Source organism: Ascaphus truei, chromosome 4 (assembly GCF_040206685.1).
Source record: "Ascaphus truei isolate aAscTru1 chromosome 4, aAscTru1.hap1, whole genome shotgun sequence".
Taxonomy (NCBI): domain Eukaryota; kingdom Metazoa; phylum Chordata; class Amphibia; order Anura; family Ascaphidae; genus Ascaphus; species Ascaphus truei.
In genome coordinates, this window is record NC_134486.1 from 100,043,110 (window position 1) to 100,058,499 (window position 15,390).

Here is a 15,390-nt window from a genome sequence, read left to right on the forward strand (position 1 = left end):
CAGATAGGAGACAACTAGTCCTCCCTAAGAACCTACAATTTCTGGTGCTGAAGTCCCGTCATGATGATCATGGACACCTTGGTACCGACAAAACCTTTGGGCTGGTCCGAGATCGTTTTTTTTGGCCTAAGATGCAAGAGGCCGTTGAGCGTCATTGCCGCCGATGTACCAGGTGTATACAGCAAAAAACCCTGCCTACCCGAGCGGCCCCCATGGGTCATCTGCAGAGTTCGGGTCCCATGGACCTCGTGTGTATGGACTTTCTGTGTATTGAACCGGATAGCCGGGGAATATGCAACGTGCTGGTTGTCACAGACCACTATACGCGGTATGCTCAAGCTTTCCCTACTAAAGACCAGAAAGCCATCACCGTGGCGAAGATATTATGGGAAAAATACTTTGTACATTACGGCCTTCCCAACCGCCTCCACTCTGATCAGGGGCGGGATTTCGAGAGTAAATTGATCAGGGAACTGCTCCGAATGCTGAACATTGCCAAATCCCGAACGACCCCATATCACCCCGAAGGAGATGCTCTACCCGAGCGGTTTAATCGGACATTGCTAGACATGCTCGGAACACTACAGAGTGCCCAGAAATCGGAGTGGAGTCGACATGTAGAAACCTTGGTGCATGCGTCTAATTGCACCCGACACGAGTCAACGGGATTCTCCCCATACTTCCTGATGTTTGGGAGGGAAGCCCGATTGCCAGTGGATGTGCGTCTTAGAGTCTCAACGGATGGGATACATAATGCTACTCATTTTAAATATGTGCAACGACTCAAAGACAGCTTGCAACAGGCATATCAGCAGGCAGAGAAATCCACCGCTAAGCTAAATGCTGATAATAAGAGGCGATACGACCATAAGGTCAGATATCGGGAACTTCGGCCAGGAGACGCTGTGTTGCTTCGGAACTTAGGCGTCCCAGGAAAACATAAACTTGCCGACCGTTGGAGAGACGGAGTGTATGAGACAAAATCCCAAATGCCTGGCCTCCCGGTCTATCGTATCAAAGACACTGACGGCCGGGTAAAGGTATGGCACCGCAATCATCTTCCCATTCCACAAGTGGAAGATGAAGAGACTGAGATACTGGCCACACCGCTCAACGGTGAGCCCGATTTATCAGAGCAGGGTCAAGAGACTGTCCATAATGAGACCCACTCTGACACTACTGAAGATCCTTTGGAGGGACCCTCTTAAAGGGACTACTCCACAGAAGGGGCATCTCCCGGAGGAGCTACGGGTAAAGGGCCCTGTAGGCCAAAGCCTACTCAGGTGGCACCAACAGGCCAACCATTGGATCCACAGAGCCCGAGCTTTGTGCCTAACAGAGACTGTTCAGAGACATTTCTCCCCTCAAGGTAAGAGGCTGAGCCTCAGGACTGTGCTTATTACTCCCCCGAGGGAGTTGCCGAAGAACAGCTCCGCCAGAGCCAAAGAAACAGGTACCCTCCAACTCGGGTAGCCTATGATCAGATGGGGGCACCCCATTATGAGACTCAGCAGTGTTCTCGGAGCAAGATCCAATCTGTGATTGTGATGCTCACGGAGTTGTGTAACATTGTATAGAGTCATGCATGTGCTAAGTATGTCTCAAATGCATTTTTCATTATATAACTGCTGTATATAGTTATGTTGATCTGTGTCCCAAGCGAGGACGTTGGGGATTTTACCGGGGGGAGGATGTAGCCAGGTCCCCTTGCGGTATTACCTTCTCTCCTGTTGGTACACGAGCCGCGTAGTACTAAGGGTTGCGACCGGTATCGAGTTGTGGTGGTTCCGTCGGTTCGCGGAGCAGGGCGCCGCCATTGTTAGGGGCGTTGCGCATGCGCGAGGAACAGGAGCACTCCAGGACTACAGGGAGCTCGCGCCTGCGCAGTAAAGGTCTAGGAAGCCCGCGAAGGACTAGTCTATAGAGGAGGGCTTTGCAAGAGGACTTCAAGTCCCATGAGCCTTTGGAGCGGCCCCGTGACGCCAGGGAGCCAATATGGATAGAGGAGCTCTGTTGGCAACATAGAGATACATTTCGCGCGCAGGAACCACGACGGCAGTTGGCGACTGGAATAGCTAGGGGTAAGAGGTAGGGTGCCGGAGTCCGTGACTTCTGGCACTAGGCCAGTACTCCCCTAGGCCCCAGATAGCCCTGAGTCACCCTAGCGGAGTGTGATAAGGACAGGCCCTAGGTTAGGGACCCTGCCCCTTTATCTATATGCTAGTGAGGAATCCAGCGGACGCTGCGCTTTCCGCCGAAAGGCTTGGGCCTAAGCTTGGTCTCTAAGGGACCGCTAGACTATAAGTGCGGAGGCTCAGTACGGATTGACTGCAGCCTGTGGACAACAACCCGGTTATCATCAAGGTACCGACGGCGGAAGAAGCGGTGATATTATCCACGCCGGAATTCACCCCACCTTTGGAGGACACCCCAGCGATTCCCTTGCGGTATAGCAGTACCCGCGGCTGGAGCCCGGGCAGGTAACGCATCTACTCACGTGCACCAACAAGGCCTATCAATTGACATAGTGACTGCGCAGTCCCACACAAATACACACACGCTGGTCTATGTATTGGGAGTGCAAGACTTTGGGTGGGACTCACTGGACTTGAGGGTGGGATTATTGTGTTGGGACAGTAGCGTCCGCCGTGACGCATTAAGTGTGGACCCCCGCCGTGGTGTCCGTTAGCGTTAACCTTAAGGAAACGTTGAGTCAGGTTACCTTTAGAAAGGGACACCTGTTACTATTTGTTGACCTTGCATGTTCTAGTCATATCAGTAAAAAGGTATTCGTTCTTATACAATCAGTTGTATGTGGTTATTGGGTATTGTCCTGCGAGGAACCACTCCCCCTCTGGTGGGAGCCATCGCAGGTGGAGGCGCTGCATCATTGTAATGGTATATGCTAGTATTGTGACCCAGGTTTCCCGTGGCGGAAGCTCAGCCCTCCTGTGAGCCAATAGGTAGTGCACCACGCTGAGTAACAATATATGTTTCCTGCACCCCCACCCTATAATCTGCGATTGGGGGGGGGGGGAAACCCGTTACATATATATATATTATTATTATTATTATTATTATAGTGAACACAGTATGCCACAATTACAGTAAATCAGCTAAGATATTTTTTATAGGGCCTGGTGTCTTCTGACATTGTACTGTTCCTGTTGAATCACACAGCGTAATAAATACTGTAAGGGCCAAAGTGAGGATTTTGGAGTAAAATTTCAACGTCAACAAAGCCATTGATGCTGGAGAAGAGTGATATTGCCTTAAAATAAGTGGGATTCTTACCTCTAATTACAGAAACTTGGCTGTAGGTTTATTTTAAAATGGTCATAAAATGTACTTAATTATGAGAATCTAGGTCAAAGTTTTATGATTGATGGTATTGCATCTGAATATCCATTTTCTCTAAAACCACAGGGGTTATGTATGAAGTAAAGCATTTTGTCTCATCTTGACAGAGCAAACATTGGCATAACTCTGTTATAAACTTTGATACATATAATTAGACTATACATCAGGGATCCGTAACCTTTTTGTGCCCAAGGGCACACTTGAGAGTTCAGGAGAGAGTGGCAGGCACCAACCAATTAATACACGTACACACACACACATACAATACACTTACCTTGGGGGGAGGCTTCCAGTGCAGCATCAGTCTCACTCACCAACGTGAAAGTTGAGACTGACTTCCCATACTTTTTACATTTCTTCTCAATTATTAATAAATAAATGAGAAGAAACTCTGCAAGAGATGTTGGTTGAAGAAGATTGTATTATTTCATAAACTATTTTATCTCTTACATTTTTAACATTTTCTACTTTTCTACTGTAAACTTCCAGCAAATACTAACTTATGGGTATTTCACTTAGGGTTTTACATAAATATAGCTTGCTAAAAAAACGTATGGGTATTTCACTTGTAAAAAGCTTGTAAAAAATGTAAAGGGCTGTATCTTGTGTAATCTTTTGAATCATTGAGGGCTTACATTAGTGCTTGCTAAAATGCAAAATTTAGGGATCTGGACACAATACTGACCTAACTTGCATAACTTGCACGTTCAACTATTCAAGTTCTACTATAGGCAAAGACTGCATACCCTCCCCTACCCATCTTGCTTCTAATCTTCCACAGCTGTACCTATAAATAAACAAAGACATACTTGGCAAATAACTGTGGCAAATGTTCCTACAGCATTTTCAGGCATTCATTCCTGTGAAGGAAACAAACTACCCTTTGAAAAAGTCAAATTATGTTGGTTTATCCTTGGTATTAATATATTAATTTAATTGATTTATTTGAATACCTATTCCAGGCGCTGCTTTATTGTTTTTTTCTTTAGTCTCTCATATATATATATATATAAATATACATATATTCACAGCACTTCTCTGTCTAAGGAGCATGCTGCTGGTTAAAAGATTGCCCATACATACAGTATGTGAGAAAACAGAGAGTGAATCCCTGCACTTCTCCCATTGGAAGAATTGCATGCCTTGTTAAAAATCGAGAATGATTATCTCCCTGAACAACAGGCCTCAAATCTGATGAAAACATTTACACCCCATCATGGGTCGATACTTGTCAGCTGTTACCAAAACATGAATCTGGAACAGTCAAAAAAAGATATGTGAAAACAAAAATGGTTTGGTCTGAAATACAAGGAAATGATTTATTCAAATGATATCCCTATGGCTTTCCTATTTCTTTCAATAATCACTGGTAACATTATTTATAGGACTAATGCAATTATTGCACATTTCCACAGTTAGAGACTCATTCCAGTACTTCAAGATCCCATTCGCTAGCTCTTCTTTGTTTGTCAGCTTCTCATATTTTCTCAGATGATATTTCAGTGCATGCCACACCAGTTCATTCAAATTGGGGGATCTGCAAATATAGAAACAAACAGTACGGTTATTGCCAAGAATATAAAAATCACACACAACAGCACAGTACAGAACACTTAATAGTAAACTACTGTTCAAAACAGATACCGTACTTACTCTGGTGGTGTTCGGACCCAGTTGATTCCACTTTCCTTAAGAAATATAGCAGATGCACTGAGTTTTGGATTGTTGTCTTGAAAGAACCGGTGACCCAATGGGAAGAAATCTAAAATGTATGATGCTGCCTCTGTGATAATGGCCTCCTGAAAGTTCACTTTAGCCATCATTCCTAGAGAAAAAATAAATGTAAAACTGTTGTACTGGGACAGGGACACATTCAGATATAATTAGTATTAGTATTACTACTCACAACACTGAAACTGGAAGGTGCTTACCTTCAAATACAACTATGGCTTATGGTCCAAGTCTAGAGATTGCTCCCCACACATGAAGCTTGAGAGGATGCTTTGGCCAAGGTTTCATGGATAAATGTATTTTTTTCCAGAATACCAGATTGGAAAATCATTCCAGGGTGACTGATGTGTCATCAGAAAATTTAACATCCTCAAACTTTTCTCCACTCTCAATCCGTGCACGCTCTTAGTCAACTCTTTCAATCTTAATAACATCCCTTTATAATGGAAAACACTCTACAATAATAAGAAAAAGTGGGTTAGGAGGAAGAAGCGGAAAATAATATAATGTCCCGCATATCGCTTGGCCTCTACATAAATAGTACATGTACAGTACAGCACTTTATCTCACACATCAAAAGGTCAAGCCCAAATCACGTCTACTTAGTCTGATGTTGGTCCAATAACATAGGAATATCATGTTTCTTCTGCAGAATATCCGAACCTCGCAGCAGACCGCTCAACATTTTCCACGCTATTCGTCCACCAGCCAAATAGTTTTACTGTTAACTTGGTTCTGATCTTGCGGACTACCTTACAAACAGTGTCTGCCCAAGGGCACGAGAGCGAACACAGCCTACTGTCACCGGGAAGCCCCCTTTCTGTAGTCAAAGTTGAATTTCCCTTGTTGTGAATCCCATCTTGTACATGTGCATTATTCTCTTGCCAGTTTCTTTTGTTCATTTTTTGGGCCATACAGTAGCTACTATTCAGAATGTACTGAACTACTAATGAATGTGTATTCTCTATTGAATATGTATTGTATCTTTGTGTATTATACATGTAAAGGTACAGGTACAAGTATACTCCTACTTTTGACACTTTGTAACCACAGACAACCAAATCACCCACGCAGTCATGCCCAACAGTAACAGAATACTGAATGTCGCCCCTGTGATGTCAGCACTACTGTACTTAAATTCAAACAGAAATTGTATTACCATACTCACTGATCTTGATCAGAACTCTTGCTTGTCAATGATCAATCAATCCAGCTTCCACAGATGCAAGAACCTTCATAATGCTGTAATTCTCTCAACTCTAAGGAGCCTCAGAAAGTGCAGGATACCTGCTGATACAAGACTTCAGTAATTGTGACCCCAAAAGCCACTTGTACAAAGACTAAAGTGGTAAACGAAAATAAGGGAGCACCAAAAACTCCAAAGGGGAATACTCCGGGCCGGAAAAAGAAGATGGACAAAACCCTTGCCATTCATGTACCCAGAAAATCTGATTATGCACCAAGTATCTGTACTCCAATCACCATCACACCAAGCTCATCTAACTCCAGACCTTGCTAAGTTTGCCCTGGACTCACCTGACCTAGTACCCTGCTCACCTCACACCGGATAAAGCTCAGCCCAACTTGGACTCTGCTCACCTCACCCCGGACACTGCTCACCCGACTCAAGCCCAGCTTGCTCACCTCACCCCGGACATTGCTCACCCGACTCAAGCCCCAGCTCAGCCCAACTCGGTCCTAGTGCAACACCCCCCCCCCTAAAGTACTGAGCTCTAGTCTAGCTGTAACTGATAACTTGGTCAGACGCAGCTTGACAATGTCAAATTACTAAGGAAAAAGCAGAGGTATTACACAAATTCTTGGCCTCTGTGTTTACCAGGGAAGAATTAATTTCAATAGTAGTGCCGCAGGAGGAAGCCACAACCTCTATATTAATGAACAATTGGTTAACTGAGGAAGATGTTCATAGATGGCTTGATAAAATTTAAGTAAATAAGGCACCTAGCCCCGATGGCATACATCCAAGAGTTCTTAAAGAGTTAAGTTCAGTAATAGCCAAACCATCACATTTAAGATTCAAGGACTCCATTTCCAAAGGCTCAGTACCACAAGATTGGCGTAAAGCAGATGTGGTGTCTATATTTAAAAAGAGAGCTAGGTCACAAATTGGGAATACAGACCTGTAAGCCTGACTTCAATAGTGGGGAAGCTACTTGAAAGTTTAATATAGGATAATATTCAGGAATACCTAATGGAAAACAAAATATTATTAGTAATAGTCAGCATGGATTTAAGAAAGATAGATCATGCAAAACTAACCTTATTTGTTTCTTTGAGGAGGTAAGTTGGAATTTAGACCAAAGTAATGAAGTTGATGTGGTCTACTTAGATTTTGCAAAGGCTTTTGATATGGTTCCTCACAAAAGGTTGGTGTACAAAATAAAGCAAATTGGACTCAGTAAAAAATATATGCACCTGGGTTGAAAACTGGCTGAAGGATAGGCATCAGAGGGTTGTCATAAATTGATTTTTTTCAGGTTGGGCTAAAGTCATGAGTGGAGTACCTATGGGGTTGGTACTGGGACCCCTGATTTTAAACTTGTTTATTAATGACCTTGAGGTTGGCATAGAGAGCAAAGTCTCCATCTTTGCTGGTGACACTAAATTGTGTAAGGTAGAAGAATCAGAGCAGGATGTAATTTCTCTCCAGAAGGGCTTCGGGAAACTGGAAACTTGGGCAGGTAAATGGCAGATGAGGCTTAATACAGATAAATGTAAGGTTATGTATTTGGGAAGCAAGAATAAACAGGCGACAAATTAAATGGGGATAAATTAGGGGATTTCTTGATGGAGAAGGATTTAGGAGTGTTTGTAGACATCAGGCTTAGCAATAGTGCCCAAAGTCATACAGTAGCTGCAAAGGCAAACAAGATCTTATCTTGCATTAAATTGGCAATGAATGGAAGGGAAGTAAACATAATTATGCCCTTTTATAAAGCATTAGTAAGACCACCGCTTGAATATGGAGTACAATTTTGGGCACCACTCCTTAGAAAAAGACATTATGGAACTAGAGTGAGTGCAGAGAAGAGCCACCAAATTAATAAAGGGGATGGGCAATCTAATTTATGAGGAGAGGCTAGCTAAATTAGATTTATTTATATTAGAAAAGAGGCGTCTAAGAGGGGATATGATAACTATAAACAAATATATTTGGGGACAGTACAAGGAGCTTTCAAAATAACTATTCATCCCAAGGGCAGTACAAAGGACTCACCCTTTAAGGTTGGAGGAAAGGTGATTTCACCAGCAAAAAAGGAAAGGGTTCTTTACAGTAAGGGCAGGTACAATGTGGAATTCATTACCCATGGAGACTGTGATGGAAGATACAATAGATTTGTTAAAAAAAAAGTTTGGACATCTTTTTAGAATGGAAAGGTAAACAGGGATATACCAAATAAGTAAGCATGGGAAGGATGTTGATCCATGAAGTAATCTGATTGCCAATTCTTGGAGTCAGGAAAGAATTTATTAACTATGTATGATGCCACTGTACAAGACACACTTGTGGCCAGACTTTCCATTGATTGGGCCCTGCCAGCACATCTGGAGATGAGGTTGGACAAAGTTGAAGGAAAAATTAACCTTCTTTCGGAGACGATAGACCAAATGGGGAGGGACATGAGGGGTCCCTATGTGATTACTGGTGCACAGCAGCAGGAGAGAGCAAGATATCTGGAGGAAACCTCTTCCCCACCCACGTGGGGACATTCAATACCCAGATGGTAGGAAGCAGAACCAACACATTCATTGATTATGAAATTGTTACTACCAGCCCTAGTGCTGTAGCCGACCAGCAGGAATGTGCTATCCCAGAGCAGTTATCTGTGCCTGTTCTCCAAAACACACCTGAGGAACCACAGAGCAAAGATGCATTAGTATCAGTCCGTGGGGATCCATTAGACCAGCGGTGCTCAAATTTGGGGGTGAGACCCCCCAGGGGGGGTCAAGACTGACTGCAGGGGGCGCGGGGTTTGCCTTGAGAATTCTGCACTTAAACCCATCTCATGCCACGAGATTCCAGTGGCCAGACTAATGGCCCATTGGATTAACACAGCGGGGGTCCCTGCATTTGAATGGGACTCGCGCTGTGCAAATCCTACCAGGTTCCAGCTGTCTATAAAAGATGTGAAGTAAGAGAGAGACTGAATCAGTCACTCTACCTGTATGCCTCTAACAGGATCGCAGGGCTTTTATTTTATTTTAATAGCATATTATTGTAGCAGGGGGACTCCGAAGCTGAACCACATTGATTTCAGGTCCGGGGGCCCCCTGCTCCCGAGTTACAGGCCCCATTATGGGTTGCCGGTATCCCAGCGGCCATGTTTAAATTCTCCTGCGTCACGGCCCACGTGATTGGGAGATTTAAACAAACCAGATGGTGTCTAAGAGGTTAAAATCGAGCTCTCTCACTGCCCATTGTAAAATAAAAATAAAAAAGCAAGGGTGCGCAAGCTGGGAGGATTTTCGGGGGGGGGGAGGGGGGGTGCATGGCACTTACAGAGGCCCCACACTCTTCCCCACAACATTTAAATAAAATGCCAGGGGAGCATGTAAGGCCTCTGTATGCCTCTTACCTGTTCTCCGGCGGCTTCTGGCGACTCAGAGTCAAATGATGCCACAAGGTCAAATGGCAATGTGACATCACATGATGTTGTGACGTCAAATAACGATGCCGATACCGATGGAAAGGTAAGGGGGAGGGAGAGAGCAAGGGGAAAGCAAGTCGGGGGCCCAAACAAAAAAAGCTTGCGCACCCCTGGTCTAAAGGTTTCCATTAGAGATGGGCAAATCCACCCAAATCAGTTTCCCGGATTGTTTCAAATTTTTAACCCAAAATCCGTTTTGCTGTGTAAAATCAACTAACAGATTTGGTTGATTGTAATCAGCGAGGATCAAAAATATTGGCAAAACGCGAATCCCCCTTTTTGAGATTGATCTGTTGAACCGAATGATCCGCTGCAGATTCAGATGCGCCCAAATAATTGGCCATCTCTAGTTACCATAGTAACGTCAGAAGATACAGATTAGAAAATCCTTCTTTTCAAAACTAAAAATACTTCTTTTTTTTTTTTAAAGAGCAGGACATACTCAGGGGGCAAGACAGTAACATTGTATAAGTTAAACTAACATATTCTTTTAGTTTAGACTGATTTATAGAAATGTACATTATGTTCCACATTTTATTTTTGGCAGGAATCATGGCCAAAGGAGTATCCAGTATTGCAATTAATCACATGACAATGTCAAGAACCATGATGCTAATTAAGAACTGTTTTATTTCCAAATACTTAATTCATTCCAAAAATCTGCCTTTGTCCCAGATAACATAGTGGGTGGCCAGATAAGTTCCTGCCTGGTTAAGACAGACATTATTACAGGAATCTTACAGGAAAGAAAGACCTGTAATCATTTTTTGAAAAGTAAAATAGTGTTAAACTATTATTATTTGTATACTAATGTGAAGATTGAGATAATGTGTGTGGCTCAGGCTATATGAAGACAGACTATCATCACCACCATTTTGGCGCAGTAGCCATTTTGAGTGTTTGAATGTATGTATATCTGTTTATTTGTGTATGATTTGTGAATGTTTGATATGCTGCAGAGTACCGCTCCTAGCTGTAACTCGCCCTTGTATAATTCCTACGAGTCATGAAATTGAAATTGCATTCGTAAGAGGTTTTTTTCTGTTTTAGATATTTTTGCTGACCTTAGGTTCTGTTATCTGACAGATACAGTACACACAGAGGGCTAAACAGGGTTACTCCTTAAGTCAGAAGGGGCCCACATTATGGTTATATATAGGATAAGAATATAGCATGTGAAGCATATTTATGTATCAATAAGTATTTTTGTATAAATCATCATATTGTTTATTATCTCTAAGCCAGCCCCATTAAGGGGCGTATTACTCATTTTGAAATGTATAAAAATGTGATACCAAGCAATATGTTTTCAGAGGAATTAGTTCATTTTTGAATTCTCTCTCATTTGTACCTTGGTGCAGATAAACTCACGTTGATGCTTTGAACCCTTGACTCATTGATATTATTTCTACGCTTTCACACTAACAAGTTTGATTCTACTGTACCACATTGGGGTTTATAAGGTGTGCACATTGTCATAGCTTTTTAAAAATAAATAAAAAATAATGTGCTTATAAATTATTAAATGCACATTGATGAACAAAATCCTTACAAAATACTTATGTATCAATAAGTATTTTTGTATAAATCATCATATTGTTTATTATCTCTAAGCCAGCCCCATTAAGGGGCGTATTACTCATTTTGAAATGTATAAAAATGTGATACCAATCAATATGTTTTCAGAGGAATTAGTTCATTTTTGAATTCTCTCTCATTTGTACCTTGGTGCAGATAAACTCACGTTGATGCTTTGAACCCTTGACTCATTGATATTATTTCTACGCTTTCACACTAACAAGTTTGATTCTACTGTACCACATTGGGGTTTATAAGGTGTGCACATTGTCATAGCTTTTTAAAAATAAATAAAAAATAATGTGCTTATAAATTATTAAATGCACATTGATGAACAAAATCCTTACATTTGATGACAATTATTGGCTAGGGAGGCAGAGATTTTGATTCAGGAAAAAAGGGATGGAATAAATGCTGGATCAAGATATTGAATATGATGCACCACAGGACAAGATGCTACAGTAACTTCTACTACAGGCACTACAAAAATTGTGATCCGATGTACTGTGCGAAATAAGAGTAAAATATATTTATACACTGGGATCTATATGTCAAAATCTCCAGGCTGCAAAGTATAGTAGGAACAGGTAAAAAGACACAGCACTACTTCCATGCAGGAAAAGCAAAGATCAAAACGAGACCGTTCCCATAGTGAAAAAATGACTCATTTATTGGATCATAAAAAAAGACATACACAGGCGGAAGGCCCACACCCACGTGTTTCAAGCCTAAGCTCTTTATCAAAGTATAGTACAGTAGGTGTAACAAAACCATGTCAGGTTTATTTAAAGCAACAGGATTTTGCGTTTTATTGCTGATTGTTTGCCCCAGTATTATCCCAATTTTGCAGTAACTGTACCTTCATCAGGGCTATTGACTAAAAAGTTGATATTTGATCAAACATATATTGCCAGTTTTTTTCTATCAACCTATTCCATAAAGGAATATTGCCAGTGGGAAAGCAGTCAAAAGAAGATTTTTACTGAAGCAACAATTATCACAAAATTACTCATTTACTTTTTTTTTTTTCATTTATAGTTTGGGGACTCTTTTTTAACCATGTGGTTTTGAGTCCAGAAATATTATTTTGGATTAGTTCCAGCCCAGGGGGTTTCCTGCTGTCCTGGAGGGTGGAAAGTGGTGTTAAGTGAGGGACCTTTTTTACATGTAAACCCTTCAGCACCAGGGTGATTGTACAAATATTTTTTCCCATAACTCCTGGGGGGTGAAGGGGGGGGGATCAATATCTAGGGGCTGTAGAGAAGAAGCAGCTGCAGCTCCAGCATTTTAAGCTGCTTGCGGGTTGCCACAGCCCTTTCTGCCTGCCAAGCCCCGGTCATGAGGAAGGGAGGCTACATCTATAGGTCCCTTGATACTTGCCGGGTTAATACTTCATTTACAGTTATTGATTCTTAGTTTTAAGTCTAGTAATATCATTGCATTATTGGTAATGCTCATTTGAACAAATTGGGTCCTTTTAGCTATTGGACTGCCATGGCCCTTATGGGGGAGGCGGGGAGGGGTAGTGTTTGTGGTGGGTATTTTAGAGTAGTGTAGGTATTAATCCCTTTATAGACCAGAATCAGCTATGCAGGGGCACTGAAATGTTACTGAAATTACAAGAGGACTGTATTCTTTACATCTGGTTCTTCTAAATGTACAGTAGTCATTGTTTTACCTGTACAGTCATGGTGGTTTCCACTAGTTTTCAAGCAGATACAGTACATTTCCTTAATAGTACAATTAAGATAAATATTTAGGAATACTCCTACCTTATTACAAAGACTCCTTGTGAAAGTGCCATTTAGGCACGAAAGGAGTTGGAGTGTTTCCTTGGTCCCCTGTGTCCTATATTTTTCATTTTTTTGTATGTATTTCATTCAACGATATTTTCAATTATCCTGTTTTGGGTCTGTTTTTTTGCTTTTGTTCTTGTTGCTTTTATATATTCCTTTTATGAGGTTTCGTACATCCAGGTGAAATTGAATATGAGATTCACCATTTAATTCAGCTATATTTTGACAATGCATACATTGGATTCTATGAGTCTTAAAGTAAAGATCAGTATTCTATATTATCATAAACAACTTCAACTGTTTTTCAAACCTATTTGCTTTAATATGATGCAGGAACCAAGAGGGTTAAATCACTTTGTGTGTGCAGCCTACTGAAGACAAAGGAGAAATAAGATGATGGGAATAGACTATGGTCTGGGTGTAGGTAAGGGTTAGCAATTAAAAAGAGCTCATCCTAGGGTAGAGATGCTGAAATATGGAGGAGAAAAAGGATGGAGGACACTGAAGCAGCAAAGGGGGGGAGATGAGGGGTAGGGTATTTAAGGTGAATGGAGGGGGGAGACCTGTGGATTAGAATTATTGCTGGGAAATCTCCTCCCCCTGACATGGCTAAAAGAAGAGGCACATTGAGCTATAAACTTGTGACAGCAATAGGAATGCAAAGCGAAACAATGATACCATGTGCATACAGTATTTATAGAAAGCTTGAAAACTGCTTTCAAATATGGCCAGAACAAACACAAGTATCATTAACTTAACTTGTTTGGAAGTCTGTGAACATTTAATGCATCACTTGTAAGAAAATATTAATACATATTAGATATACAATCTGGGGACATGATTAATGCAGTGAAAGGCTACATTATACATATTTCTTAGTAACATCTATAAATTGTTCATAACTGTCGAAGCTAGTGAACAACTGCAAATACCAATTTCTTATGCAGCATTTAAACGAGCTTGGTCTCACGTGGACATGTCAGCATCCTGTCAGTTAAGTTATCTGTGACATGGTTTGTAAATAAGTGGCATATGGGTTTATGAGTGGGTTGAATGCATTTTTATTCCGTAAAACCTTTGGGGGCCATGTACAGATGTAATAAGACATACACTTCCCGTGACCGCGAGAAAGTGCGAGATGGCAACCGTGTGAACACTTTGTGTTCTGCGCCTCATCCACAGGTGAGCCGAGGTCTATGGTTGACCAGAATCATTATAATTATAATGTTAGTGCGGTTCAGTACGTGTGGCCTGCAGGTGGCGCAGCTAATAGCTTCGCCTATGATATTTGGTAGCCTTTAGGTGGCCGCGGGGGAAACGCAGATTGCAAATAAATGCCAGAGATTTTAACAACATGACTTACTAAAAGGTTTTCAATGTTTTTCAGCTTACCATAGGCATCTCTCACTAATTTATTTGGAGGGAGGTTTGGGGGGGATATATATACACAACTGGAACAACTCTTCCTTTGACGATTTTTGCAATCCTTCGTCGGATTTTTACTAGTGTGTTTGCTAGGGGTTTTTCAGTTTGAACCAGATCCGTGAACATACAGAAATACAGTTATCGCTCAATACCCAAAACATACAAATTAGTATCAGGCTCCAAGTGCAATATCAGAAAGCTGCATTATTATCAGTTCTGGGGTTGAGTGTTGGAGCATTTTTTTGACAGAGGCATTTTGATGTGTATAGGTGTTTACCATTGCACCACTATATACTGCCTGCACACACAGTGTGTATGTTATTACACACCACACTCTTTACCATACTTACCTCTGCTGCCGCTGCAGCTGATGACATACTACATGTGTATTCAGTCTGTGGAATATACACCTTAGCAGGGCTATATCAGTACTGACTATACCGCACCACTATACCGCACCACCACTTTATATGGATTGATTGGTAGTGAGGCTAAGATATCATTAATATAGCTATTAAGCGGATTGATTTCACTACAAGTTTCCCACCTGACACACACCCCCTCAGGGGATCATTTTTATTCCTTTTTTTAATTCACCTGTACATACTTACACTTGTTTCGGTGTGACTATCTGTCAACATTAAAGTTTTGTTATTTTCTGTTTATATACAGACCGTCTGCCTGTTACTGTTGTTATACCCTCATTGGGGTAGTGGGATTTTGGTCAAATCAGTGGATATTTATCCTTGTAAATTGTACTTGTGCACCATGAGTGCGTGCCAATAGGGATCTAGGTGACTCTGTTCGCCATTTGTGTTTGAACCAGATCC